Below are 12,620 nucleotides of genomic sequence, written 5' to 3'. Positions count from 1 at the left end.
TTACAAGAGGCAACTGCCTCCTATTGTCCTCAACAGGCATGAAACAGGGAATTTCTTGTCTTCATGCTGCACCTCATCTACTCCCCATCACAGCTAAAACTCCTCCTGCTTTATCAGAAAGTGCCCAGAGACCAAAGGGTCCCTTCCTCCTCCTCTTTGCATTCAAGAAAGAGCTCTGCCCACAAGAAGTAACTAACTCAGCTCACCGTAGCGGTTCCAATTATCCCACAGTTTATACTTTAGCTCCTTGGCCCGAGGACGCAATGGATTTTTAAGGAGAGCTCTAACCCTTGAACGTCCTTGAATGTGCAGTGAACTGGTAGGAGTCACAGCCAGCTTTACCAACCACCATCCCCGCCCCAATTTTGACATACCATGTCATACCTGATGCCGTCAACACTCAGATGCTAGCCTCACGGGCATGCTAGGGTGGTGTTAGAACTGCTTTTGGAAAATCCTTTGCTTCTAATCAGAAGTCACAGTCCCCACCACACAAGGGAGGGATCTACCAGCCATCGACCCTACAGAGTCAGGAGAGAGCTATCACAGCTTGTGGCAGAGGATTTCCCCTTTCTGTGGCCCCAAAATGCTCCCTTCAGCTTCAAAGTAAGCCTGAATGCTCAGCTTTTCCCAGGGCATCAGAGGAAGCTATTCGCAGCAAGGTAATTACTTGCTTCAGTGAGGGAGGTAAAACAGGCTAAGCATCAAGTTTTAAGGTAAGGTGCATTCACATTTCTGGTCCAAGATGCTGTAGCATTGCCACCGGCCATTGCCCAGCAAATAATCAGCGCAAGGCTCCAGAGAGATGAAGGGGTTGGGCTGACCGAAAAGGTCCTTGTCTAGAAAAGGAGGACAAAATACACAGAATATCAACCAGGGACTCTGCTCCTGAAAAAGGGCAAATAGTCTATGCTTTCTGAGGGGTAGTAAGTCTGCCTCACACAGTAACGAGGGGCTTTGCTATCACTCAAGATATCTTAACTCCCTTAAAAGCCACATTTGAACCATAACACATCAGATTGCCTCCCGTCTGAGGCACCAAGCCCAAAGGGTGCTGTCAGACTGTCTCACCATGGGCAGCTCTGGAGTCTGTCCTGCAATACAGCCTCCAATGCTTTTCCCTTTACACATCTCTAAATAGCCATCACACCTTCTGTTCACCAGACCAGAGTCTGCAGGAGCTGGGAAGCTCCGGAGAGCAGCTGAATCCAATGAGACATCAAAGCCAGCAGCACTCATGTCCCTTCTGCATAGAATAACAGAGACTAGAAGGGACCTCTGTATATCCTCTAGTTCAACCCCCCCATCTTCCTCGGGTCCTGGTGGAAGGCCATGCTCTGGACTGAGATTAGCCCATCTGGGGATCTGCAAATGCTCAGATGGGTGATTGAAAGGGCACCTTCATGACATATTCTACCCCTGTGGAGATGTGGACAGCTCAAAGACCCACTGGCCTCCTCTCCCACCAGCACCCATGTGCTGTACGGACATCATCCAGCCCTTGCCACAAGAGCTTACCACTCCTTCACGCTGGCTGCAATAACAAGAGCAGATCCTCATCAAATGTCCCTGTTCATACAGGCTAGGGACTGTGCCAGTTAAACAGGATGTCAGTACAGATATAAACACATGCAGAATCATAAGGAGGAAGAACTAAGGGCTATTAAAGCAAATCACCAAAAAAAAAAAAAAAAAGAAAAGGCTTGGGAGAGGCATGCATCCTCCCTCACTACGAGGCAGGTGAAGGCAGCTTCAGCAGCTGTCAGTAGCGGTTTCTCTGCTGATGCTTCATCTCCGTGACACCTCAGAAACACACTGTCCCTAAATCAAAACCCATCCCTGGCGCCATCAAAGTTTTCGGAGAAAGCTGCTCTGCCCCAGCGATCATGTGCAGGGCAGGCAGCGTATCAAACCACTGAATAACCACATCACTGCCAAACTCCTTCCCAAGCTTAGGTGCCTAGACAGTCTGGACTTGCTCAGGGGGAGGAGGGATATTTGCTGCCATTACAGATAAAATATCACTGTCCATTTAGTATACGACGGCTGTATAGGCTCCTGGGTCACTGATTTTTTTCTCTCCTCCCACAAGTGAATTCTTCCATAAAAATCATGAGTTCTACTGTAATTCTGCCTCCTTATAGAGATATTCTTGGGGCATATGCAAGAATCAAAGGCTGTTACCATCACCTGCACATGATGAGCTTGCAGTAAGCTCTAAAGAGCTATGTAATCATCCTTGTCCCTTCCTTTGTATGCACAAACATGAGTTTTTGTTAGCAATTAACCCTTGTTTCAGCTCAATAGCACTGATTTGCTTGTAGAACAACATCTAAAAAACAAAGATTAGCAGGCCAAGCTGTTTAATACTTAAGGTATCAGTGCAGCTTCTCAAAATCAGATTTCCCCTTCCTCACTGGCATTTCATTAAAGCCTTTTCAATCAGTTCTTTCCAATTTCCAAATGCTTAAGCCAGACGATCGAAAAAAATGGGTTTGGGGGGTTTTTTTTGTTTTTTTTTTGTTTGTTTTTTGTCTGGGAAATGACTACAGCATGCATCTCAGTATGGTCAGAGCAAAATTATATGCCCAGGTTTCTTCTGTGTGCATGTGTGTGTGTGTGCACGTGCATATACACTAATGTAAAGCTGTGGCAGAACTGACAAGAATTGGAACATGCAAAGAAATTAGTAGCTTGGTTCAAGAAGGGGCAGAATATTCTGAAACTAGTAGCTGAGTGCAGAAATAGATTGTGAGAGGATCAATTTTTTGTTGCATACTGATTTATTCAAACCTTGCATGGTGGCAAAGCCCTCTATAACAAAATATCTGATTACAGGACTGTGACCATAAATCCCACACACCCTCAAGCGATGGCCAATGAATAACCGACTTGTTAAGTGAACGAACCTGCACAATGAATAAATCTACCAACACGGCTTTCAATACAAAAGACCCCATCGGGACAAATTTCCTTCTGAAGGTGTATTGACTTTCATTTGCAGGAACCAGCAGATATTTGTTTCGAGAAGAAGATAGTCATTGTTAAATTGCTGCAAAACAACATATAGTATAAACCAGACTCCTATCCGAGGCTCATTCTACTTCTATATCAAAGTGCAGTGAACTATATAACAGAGCTTTTTGCAAAACAAAAACATCTTATACATGCTCTGCTGAAAAAAGTATCTGCATGAGCCAGAGGGAACCCAGGGAGGGGACAAGAAATTGTCACACACTGATCCAGACCCTGCATCTTAGAAAGGTATCACAAAAATAAAGACTGAGAAAGGGCAAGAAAACGTGATTCAGGAGGAAATTTTAAGAGCAGACACGCATTCACAGTCAAAATGCAACAAGAATAATTCATGCCTCGTATTTGGCTGGTGCCTTTTATCTCAGAATCCCAAAGGAAGGAAGTGTCGTTTGACCAAGTCCTTTCGAATGCCTGGCACGGAGCCCCATCAGAGCCTGAGTAACAACGCCAGTGAAGGAGGAAGCCAGGCATCCCCATTTTACAGATGCAACCACGGAAGTACAGAGAGACCAGTGCCTAAATTAACCGTGATTTGAACCTCTAGCCTGAGACACAGAGTCTGGCTGTGTGTGAGTTCAGCCCTACAATGCCCTTGGCCTTTAGTGGGGCTTGCACTAAAGCATCTTTTAAAACCAGGCCCTGGTGCTTTGTGTTGGGTACCCCAAAATCCCAGGTGTTTGTGGAGTTGCAGGCTGAAATGATCAGCTGAGAGGTCCACAAGAACTTGGTAGCACAAATGGCACAAAGACCCAGGTGTCTCAGCTCCAGATCTGCTCTAGCATGGAAACCATGACCCTTATGCTGAAAGCACTTGGAAAGATGCTAGTTCACAATAAAATATGGAATAGGTTGGCCTACCTGGAATGGGATAGCTCTAATATATGGCAAAAAGAGCAAAACAAAGAGCTGTTTTACACATAGCAAGGACTTTGTTATAGGATAGCTGAGCTCAAAAATTGAGGAAACATCTCCATCTAGCAAGGCGAGCCTGACAACAGACAAGACACAAGGTGAGCGTGCAGGTGGGAGTGCTGAAATGGTGGAATTAGATATCACAAGGCTCACCTCTGAGTAAAGTTAGAAATTCAGAAAAAGGAGCTTGGCAATAATATCTGCTGCCACATGCATATCACATGCACAAAGTGATGTCCCAAATATACACAAGGTTCATCTACCCACATCTCAGGCCACATCAAGCTAGCAAGTAGCAGCTCTACCTGGATTAAACCACTTCCCTAAAAACTAAGGTTCTTGCTGAAGTATTCACTATCCATCAAGAAGGAGAATTTTGCATACCTTATATACCTTGGTTCATACAGGTAGTTCAGGTTAACATACAGTGGATAACATTAGATTTCAACCATCTGCTTCAATGCAGAGTTTGGTTTTACCCCAAAATATTCCAAACTGGTGGTAAGCCCAGATTTCTTTATAAGGTCTCTGTTCTTTCTTCCTCCGGATGCTTTTTTCTTTCCCCAAGCCCCCTTGTCACAGGGATAAGGTGTGATATTGTGCATGGCAGAGCTTGCAGTTTCAACAGCTCATTTCTCATCATCTGGTTACTCCTTGATCAATGCTTTATGAAGCGATATTTCAGGAAAAATGCAGACAGAATAGAAGAGGGAAATTGGGAAACCATCCCTAGTTTAATTTTGATAACATTGGTGAGGGAGGGGGCAGGAGTTCACTCCAACAAAGAAAGATCAGCAAATCATCTCTCATTTTCTCTGACAGAGGTAAGCAATTTAAATTTTCATAAAGGGGGCAGTGATGTGTGTCTTCACAAGACAGAGTCACCAATCTAGCAGCCCCCTGATTTAAAATATTATCTTTCCCCCCCCCCCAAAGAGCTTCCTGGAGCAACATGACAGATTATCTCAGCATAATCAGACTAATACAAACTCTTTGCTCTAAGAGGCACTGCGAGGAATTTCTAAACCCAAGATGCAAGGAAGAACGGATGTTCTGAAGGGACCTCATTTGCCACTCATTTTCTTCTTTTTCTTTTTTTTTGAATGTGTGCGCTGTTGTGTTTTGCAGTCTCAGGACTTTGCAAACCATCTTAAAAAGCCAACCATCATGCAGAACATGTGTAAGAGTATGCCCTTTACATGGGCTGACCTGTCCGATCTCCATCCAAGGCAGAAGTTTGGCTTTCAATTGGTGGTTTCTTACATTGGAACAAAATGCCATCGGGACTTGGCTTTGGGAGGGCACGTGCTGCAAGAATTGCCTTTTGGGCAGCAGGAGAGTTAGGAAGGCAGCTGGGATGTCCTGTACTTGGAGGATGCTGAAGACTGGGACAACAAGGGCACTGGCAGGACGCAGTGATGTCCCTAGCCTGGAGAAGCAGGGGTTGCCACAGCTGCCTGATGTGGAAATCTGAGACTTAAAGGGCTGATCCCCTGTGAATTTAGGACTTCAAGGGCCCCTATGTTAATCTAAAAAAAAAAAAAGCACACTGCAAATGCACCTTGGGCCAGAAGGGACCATGCCTCACTAATGAAGAAATGCAGATGGGACATGAGAATGCTGTTTTCCCTTGCCGAGGTGTTATTCAAAGCAGCTGAAACGTGAGGAATGACACCCCCATCCCCACCTCGGCTGGGGAAGCTGTGCCTCAGGCCCTTCCATCCCATCCGTCAGCTCTCCAAAGCCTCATCCCACCCAAGTATGTGGCTGGGCAAGCAAGCCCCCTCAGAGCACCACACACTAGCCTACAACACCTTCTTCCAATTTTGCCCAAGTAAGAGCATCCCTCCCTGCCTTTTTTCAAGCCCAACACCCTCTGCAAACACCAGGTGTGAGGAAAACTCGGAGGATTTGGGGAAGGAGCTGCGAGAAGGATGCGGGAACGTGCTGTGCACAGGGAGCTCTGGGGGCCCCTGCGCTTTGCCTGCAGACAAGTTGAGCCGCTTCCATCTAATGCTGCGACACCAAGAGAGGCGGTCTTCTGCAAACCTCCAGGCCAGGTGCCAGGTTTCTTTCCCTTTGAAGGCTCGTGCACGGGGCTGTGAATTTTCTCCAAGGGGAGGAGGTGAGCGAGTTACAGAGACATCCTGTCATCCATCTTGCAGAAAATACTCCGCTCCCTTTGCACCTCTCCTGGCACCGTAGCAATCGATGTGCCCACAGCCCCGGATCAGGCCCAGGGAAGGGCTTTGACTCATTTGTTTACCAGCGCAGATTTCCTGAAGCTAATTAATGAGCGGAGCCGATACCCTGCAACAGGTATCGATGACAGGGGTTTTCCTGTGCGCTCCACTTCAGCTCAGGGAGAAGGTGAATTTCAATGTACAGTTGCACCATTTCCCCCTCTCCTCCCCCAAAAAAGGGGGAGAGGAAAGCCATCTGCAGCCACACGGTAGCCATGGGAAGCCCCCTCCAACACCTCTCCCCCGGGAAGCAGCAAAAGAGCCAGATCCCAGCTGGACGTGGAAACCTTGTGGCTGATTCCCAGGAGGACTTGGGCACCTCATTGCCCACCCATGGGGACCAAGGGCTCCTGTGCAGCCAGGGAGCAATTCCCCGGGGCCGGGGGCCGCTTCGCCGCTGCTGGGCAGGGGGAGGCGAGCGGAGCTGCGGTTGTGCACGCACACGCGGCTTGCACACCCGGGGCGAGCGTGGTGCCGGCAGCGGGCTGCACATCCCTGGCTTTTCCCGGGGATGCTGAGCTGCAAGAGGAAGGGAGAAATGTGTGTGCGGGGAGGGCGAAACACGGGGCAAAAAAGCGTGAGTGGGGGGCAAAAATCCCACGGGAAGGTGATGGGAATAAACCCCGGCGGGTGGCGTTTTTGGGGTGCGGGGGGGGGATAAACCCCCCGGGGTGGCGTGTTTGGGGTGCGGGGCGCGCAGCCCCCCCCGCGGGCTGTTTGGGGCCGTTTCGGGGGTCTCCGGTGCCAGCAGCCCCGCGGCCGCCGGGGGCGGCGGGCGGTGATAGCCGGGCGGCGAGCGCCACCTCCCCGCCGCTCGCCGCAAGCCCGGCCGCCCCCGGGAGCCCCCCCCCCCCCCCCAACCGTGGGGCTGGGAGCTGTGTCGAGGCTGGGGCGGGGGGGGGGGGGACAACCATGCAGGACACTGAGATGCCCACCCAGCCCTTCCCAGTCTCCCCAGTGCAGGGCTGCAGTGGGGACAGCCCCCGTTCCATGGTGGGGGGGGGGCTCTAAGTTTGGGGTGCTTGCAAAGAGGCTACCGCCTTGGGCTGCTCCTCGGGGACGCGGGTGGGGGTCAGGAGCCGCCCCCCCTGCACACACGCCCCTTCCCAGCCTGGATTTGGGGTCTGGCACAGCTCCCTTGCCTCAGTTTCCCCATCTAAGGGCCCCTCCGGGGTGGCAAACGCCCTTCCCCGGCCGCTGCCGCTTTCCCCATCGCGTTTCGGGGCTCAGAGCGTGGTGGGGGGGGCTCAGAGGGGGGCTCAGGGCCCCCTTCTTGCCCCTGGGGCTCTGTGCCACCGTGCCCAGCATCACGCCGGCGGGATGCCGTGGGACAGCCCGGGAGCCCGTCTCGTCCTGCGCCCTCGCCTTGGTCCTACCGCGGCCGGAGAAGTTAGGAAGGGGCCGCGCTGACCCCGCTATAACGCGGGGGTGTGGGGGTACCCGAGCCGCCCTCGCTGCCCCCCGGCGCTGCCCGTGCCCCTCTCCCCCGGCCGAGACCCACCAGGGAGGAGGTCCTGTGGTCCCCCCCCCCAGGCCCCTGCTGCCCCCCTGCTCCTGCCACCCCGGGCCGAGACCTGGTGCAATTCCTCAGCAGCCCCCGCGGGTGACAACCTCGCCCGCCCTGCGCTCAAACCTCCCTCCTCTTCCTCAGCGAGGTCTTGGGCACAGCAAGGACTGCGGGACCCAGGTTAATGAGTCATTAATTAATTAGGGACCCACTTAATATGCACGGGGAGTTGTTTGTTTCCTTTAGCAGCCCGGGCTTTGGACGAGATCCCAGCTCTGCGAAGCCTCCAGCCTCGTCTCCCAGCTGATAATAGATAATACAGATATTTCAGCACCAGCCAAAGCAGAGTCATCATCATTAATACACAGCCCTCCCCGCTCCGCGCCGGAGATCGCCAGTCGACTCCGCGGAGCGCCCGGGGCTCGTCCCTCCCGGCTTTCCTGGGGCTTGGCATGGCCAGGGGGGAGCGAAATCCCTGGGGAATCAACAGGTGAAGGGAAAGGAGCCGGGGGGGGGGGGGGACCCCGCGCCCCGGCCGCCCCCGGGCCCCCTCCCCGGCAGCGCTCGCTTGCCAGGCGCTGCGATTTGCGCTCAGCCGCGCAGGCAGGTTTTGGCATCTGTCAAAGTAGCTCCGCTCTTCCTCCCCCCCCCTCCTCCTCCTCCTCCTCCCTCAGCCATCATCTGTCAGCTGGCCCTGGCGCTCGCCAGCCCCGGCGGCGGAGCCGAGCCCCGGGAAGCCCCAGCTCGCAAGGGACGGGGCTGTCGCGGATGGGGCCGGAGCGGGGGGCTCTTTCTGCCCCCCACCCCTTTGCCCTTGCGCCGGTGTCCTGCCCCTCGCCACCTCCCCTGCGTGCCGCCGTCTCCCCGGCCGGAGCAGCGGCGGAGACCCCAGCGCGGTCGCAGCCCCAGCGCTCGCCCCAGCCGACGGCACCTCGCCGGGCTGGTCTGCGGCCCCGTGCCCGGGCACCGGTGCCCTCTCCGCAGCCGGGGCTGAGGCAGACTCGGGCTGAAGAGTCCCTTGGAAACCCCTCCCTGCCTCCCCTTCCCTCCCTTTCCCCCCCAGCCTCGGCAAAGCGGTGGCTGAAGCACCTCTCCGCGAGAAGTCTGGAGCCGCATCCCCGGCCGCCCCCCGCCAGCCAGTGTCAGGCCGCGAAAGCCAAGGGGGCGGTGGGGGGGGGGGAGGGGGGAGAGGGAGAGACGAATTTTGCGGTTCGTTCCCACACAGGGTGATTCAGAACAAGATGCTTTGTAATTACGCATCCCCGGCGGAGCCTCCTTCCCCCCCCCCCTTCGGCGGGGCTCAGCCGCGCCTGGGTGCTCGCAGCCCCCAGCAGCCGGGCTCCGGGGGGAAAGGGTGTGTGTTGGGGCTACTCCGACCTCTCCGCAGGCTAAAAGCTCTCCCCCCACCCCTACAACGTGAAGCAAAGTGCTGATAAACGGCGCAAGGGGGGGGGGGGCATTAGGAGCTCATCGCTCCCCAGCAATTGCCTCCAGCCCTGGGAAAGCGTCCCCCCCCCCAAAAAAAAAAAACCTCCCCTAGGGAGAGAGGACGGCGAGGAGCCGGGACGGGGGCAGCATCCCTGCCCCGAGCCGGCGGCTGCTTCTCCCCTCCGGGACTTTGTTTGCCAGCGCTGCGGACGGAGGCGTCCCGGGCCCCGGGCTGGCGGCGGAGGCGCCTCGGCTCCGCGGCACTTTGCGGTCCAGCCCCGGCTGCCGCCGCAGCGCCGCTCGGTCCTGCTCCCCTTCCCTCGCCGGGCTGCCTTCCCCCCCCAGAAACCAGCCGTTCCCCCAGCTCATTTCCCCAGGACACAGATGCATCCCCCCCCCCCCCGCTCGCCGCCGCATCCTGCAGACACCAATATTTTGCACCGCTGCCTCCTGTTTGCCCACAGGACCCGCACGCACCAAAGTTGAAACTTCCCCTGGCAGCGAGCGATGATGCCCCGTCGGGCCGGATTTCAGAGCAAGGGGGGGCAAAACCCTCCTCCGGGGGCCACGGGGCAGAGGAGCCGGACCCCCCCCCCCCCCCCGCCCCGCTGCCCCACTCCTGCCTCTCTCCGGGGACGGAGAGACCCCCGCAAAGCGCAGCGCGGGGAAGCCGGGTGCCCCCCGTCCCCTTCGCTCCTCGGGGGAAGGAGGGAAAGCCGGGAGCCCCTTACCTTGCAGAGCTCCCCGGGGTTTATATCCTCCGTCTTCCCTTTGCCAAATTCCAAATGGAAACCAGCAACATATCCAGGGGGAACCAGACCAACATTGGGCAGCGCGTGAAGTCCAAAAGGGTGGCAGCGCTCGCTCTCCTCTCCCCCGCTCCTTCCACTCTTACATATATATATATATACACACGCACACACTTATATATACGTATATGTGTATATAGATATATGTGTATATATTAAACGATCCGGGGGGCAAAAAAATCCTAAAACAAATGGGGGTGGGGAGGGAGAGGAAAGGAGAACCTTTGGTGTCTCTGCAGACAGGCAGGTGGAAGAGAAAAGCTGAAAATAATTAAGCCTTTTTTGGAGGAATCCTTCGGAGAGGGGAAAAATGCAGTTGAAAGCCAATAAATCATTAGATCCAATCAGACAATCAAGTCTTCTTCTTTAAAAAAATAGATATATAGCAGGGTTCAGAGGAGCTTTCCCAGCAGCGAAGAGGGAGAATGGTCTTCTCCAGAAAGATATGTTCGTTTAAAATCCACTCGTCTGCTTTTCTTTCTTTCTCTCTCTTCTCCCCCCACTTTTTTCTTTTTTTTTTTTTTTTAATTCTGCTTCCGAATCTCTCTCTGTGAAACTAGATCCAGTCTTTGTAGCCAGGGGCTGCATTAAGGATTACATCAGGCTTTTATAAGCTTTCCAGATCACACATTAGAGTGAGAGAGAGAGAGAGAGGGAGGGATAGGAGGGAGGGATAAAATGCACACACACATACACACGCACACGCACGGATCGGAGCTTTGTAAAACAGGCAGCTATAGGCAAGGACCCTAACTGCCACACTATTGCACCGGGCATGCTCCGCTAGCCTATAGGAGGAGAGGAAGGATGGATGGATGGATGGATGGATGGATGGATGGATGGAGCGGAGGAGCCAGCGAGAGCCGGAGCGCGTTGGCGGCCAGGCAGCGCAGCCTCCCCGGGACAGCTTAGCCCTAAGCGGGGAGCCAGGAGGTGAAGAGGGAGATGGGGAAAGGGGGGTGGCAGGGGATCTGCCCCCCCTCCCCAAACCTGCGGGGGCTCAGCGCGGGAGAGGTGCCGGTCCCCGCAGCGGGATGCGCAGGGACGCGGGTGCCGGGGAGGGAAGGAGGGGGGCGGCCGGGGCTCCATCGCCGCCCCCCGCTCCTGGCAGCCGGGGTCGGGGATGCGGTGAGGGGCGGCGGGAGCCCCCGGGTAGCGGCTCCCCTTGCGCTGCCCCCCAGCCCCATCCCGGGGCTCGCGGGCGGGCCGGGGACCGGAGCTCCCCGTGCACCCCGGCTTGGCGGCGGCTTTGCACCAAGGCAGGAGAAAGCAACAGCGATTAACCCTTGTTGTGCTTCTTTTTATCCCCACCTCTCCTCCAGCCTCCCCCCGGCTCCTCCATGCACACACACATGCTGGGGGGGGTTGCTCATACCAGTGCTTTGCTGGAGATGCAGCACCCCAGGGCAGCTGGGCATAAACGGGGGAGTGTGAGCAGATATGGCATGGAGGGGGGGCACACACGGCTGGGGTAAAAGGCACACGCTGCCCCCCAGGCACTTTGGAGAGAAGGTGCTGGCTGGGCTTTCAGCCCTCGGTGAATTGGCTCCGGGTTTGCAGCCCGAGGAAGGTGGAGAGGCCACGTCCTCCTGCTACGGAGGAGGCTGCTGAGTAGAGAGGGGACGTGGATGGAGACGGTGGGGAGAGAAATAAGGCTGGGGAAAAGGGGAGGGGGGGAACGCAAGCATCCTGCCAGACTTCGGGACCTGCCCCTTTCTTTAACCCTTTCTGCTGCAGAAGGAGGAGAGGAGCCGCTCCATCCCTTTCCTTGCCAGGGGAACGTAACCGAAGCCAAAGCAACCGGGGCTGCCCAATTCTCCTCAGGGGCAGAGACCCATCCCGCAGAGCAGAGGCTGCAAATCGGGCTGCCCTCACTGGCATCCTGGTCCCCCCAGGGCTCTCCAGGGCCGGCTCCGTCCCCCTCCTGTCTCCATCCTCGTCCTTCCCCTTTACCCTCTTCCCTTCGCAGCATCCAGCCTCTTCCACACCTCCATCCCCTCCAAACCCACTTCACCCCCCGAAAACCTTCTTGGGAGCAGGGAAAAAGGGAGGAAATTGTTCATCTGGGGGAACTCAGCAGCGAAGCCCAGCCCTAAAGGAGAGCAGGGAGCAGCTCCCTCCGGCTCCCCAGCCAGCGCTGCAGCACTCCTGGCCAAAGGCATCTGTGACATCTCCAGTTAAGCAGGGACTGGGGCAGCTGGGGCCTGAAATGCTGGTTTTTAGCCGACAGGCGGCTATGCTGGATTAGCACGGTGCATGCTTGGAATGGAAATCTCGCCCTTTCTCTCTCTCAAGCCTTTGGGGAGTTTCTCTGGTTGGCTCGTTTCCCTCCGAGAAAGCTCCCCTGCCCCTTGGGGTCTCCCAAAGATGCCTTCTCCCCTCCTCGTCCTCCAGCGTTCGCAGCGCGTTGGCAGCGGGAAAGCGGAGCGCCCCGGCGGGGACGGCAGAGGTTTTGGCAAAGGGAGCAGCAAAGCGTCCGGGCCTGCTGCTGGGAGCCCTGCGGGGTGACGTGGCCCTGCCCGGGGGGCGGTGGGGGAGGATGGGGGGGCATTCGCCTTCCCTGTGCTGCGACTGCAAAGCCTGGGCAGAGCAGGAGACAGCCAGGATCCCTTCTGCTCTGTAGGTCTGGGAAGCTCATCACAAGGGAAAAACTACCAGAAAGCACCATGGATGAAATTAAACCCA

At 55.4% G+C, this 12,620-nt stretch overlaps 1 protein-coding gene across 4 annotated transcripts in view; it reads right to left on the bottom strand.

Annotated features, from left to right (window-relative positions):
* The window catches only part of ADGRB1 (adhesion G protein-coupled receptor B1), a 279,985-nt gene extending 269,409 nt beyond the window's left edge, over window positions 1–10,576 (bottom strand). For all 4 annotated transcript variants that reach the window (XM_026113657.2, XM_064507937.1, XM_064507938.1 and 1 more), the window contains exon 1: window positions 9,858–10,576. The gene's annotated coding sequence lies outside the window, so the exon portion shown is untranslated. The remainder of the gene's footprint in view (window positions 1–9,857) is intronic.
* Between the last annotated feature and the right edge of the window lie 2,044 nt (window positions 10,577–12,620).

The sequence above is a fragment of the Dromaius novaehollandiae genome, chromosome 2, assembly GCF_036370855.1.
Source record: "Dromaius novaehollandiae isolate bDroNov1 chromosome 2, bDroNov1.hap1, whole genome shotgun sequence".
In the NCBI taxonomy this organism is placed as follows: domain Eukaryota; kingdom Metazoa; phylum Chordata; class Aves; order Casuariiformes; family Dromaiidae; genus Dromaius; species Dromaius novaehollandiae.
The sequence above is the reverse complement of the archived record's forward strand: the minus strand, read 5'-3'. Positions and strand labels throughout refer to the sequence as shown.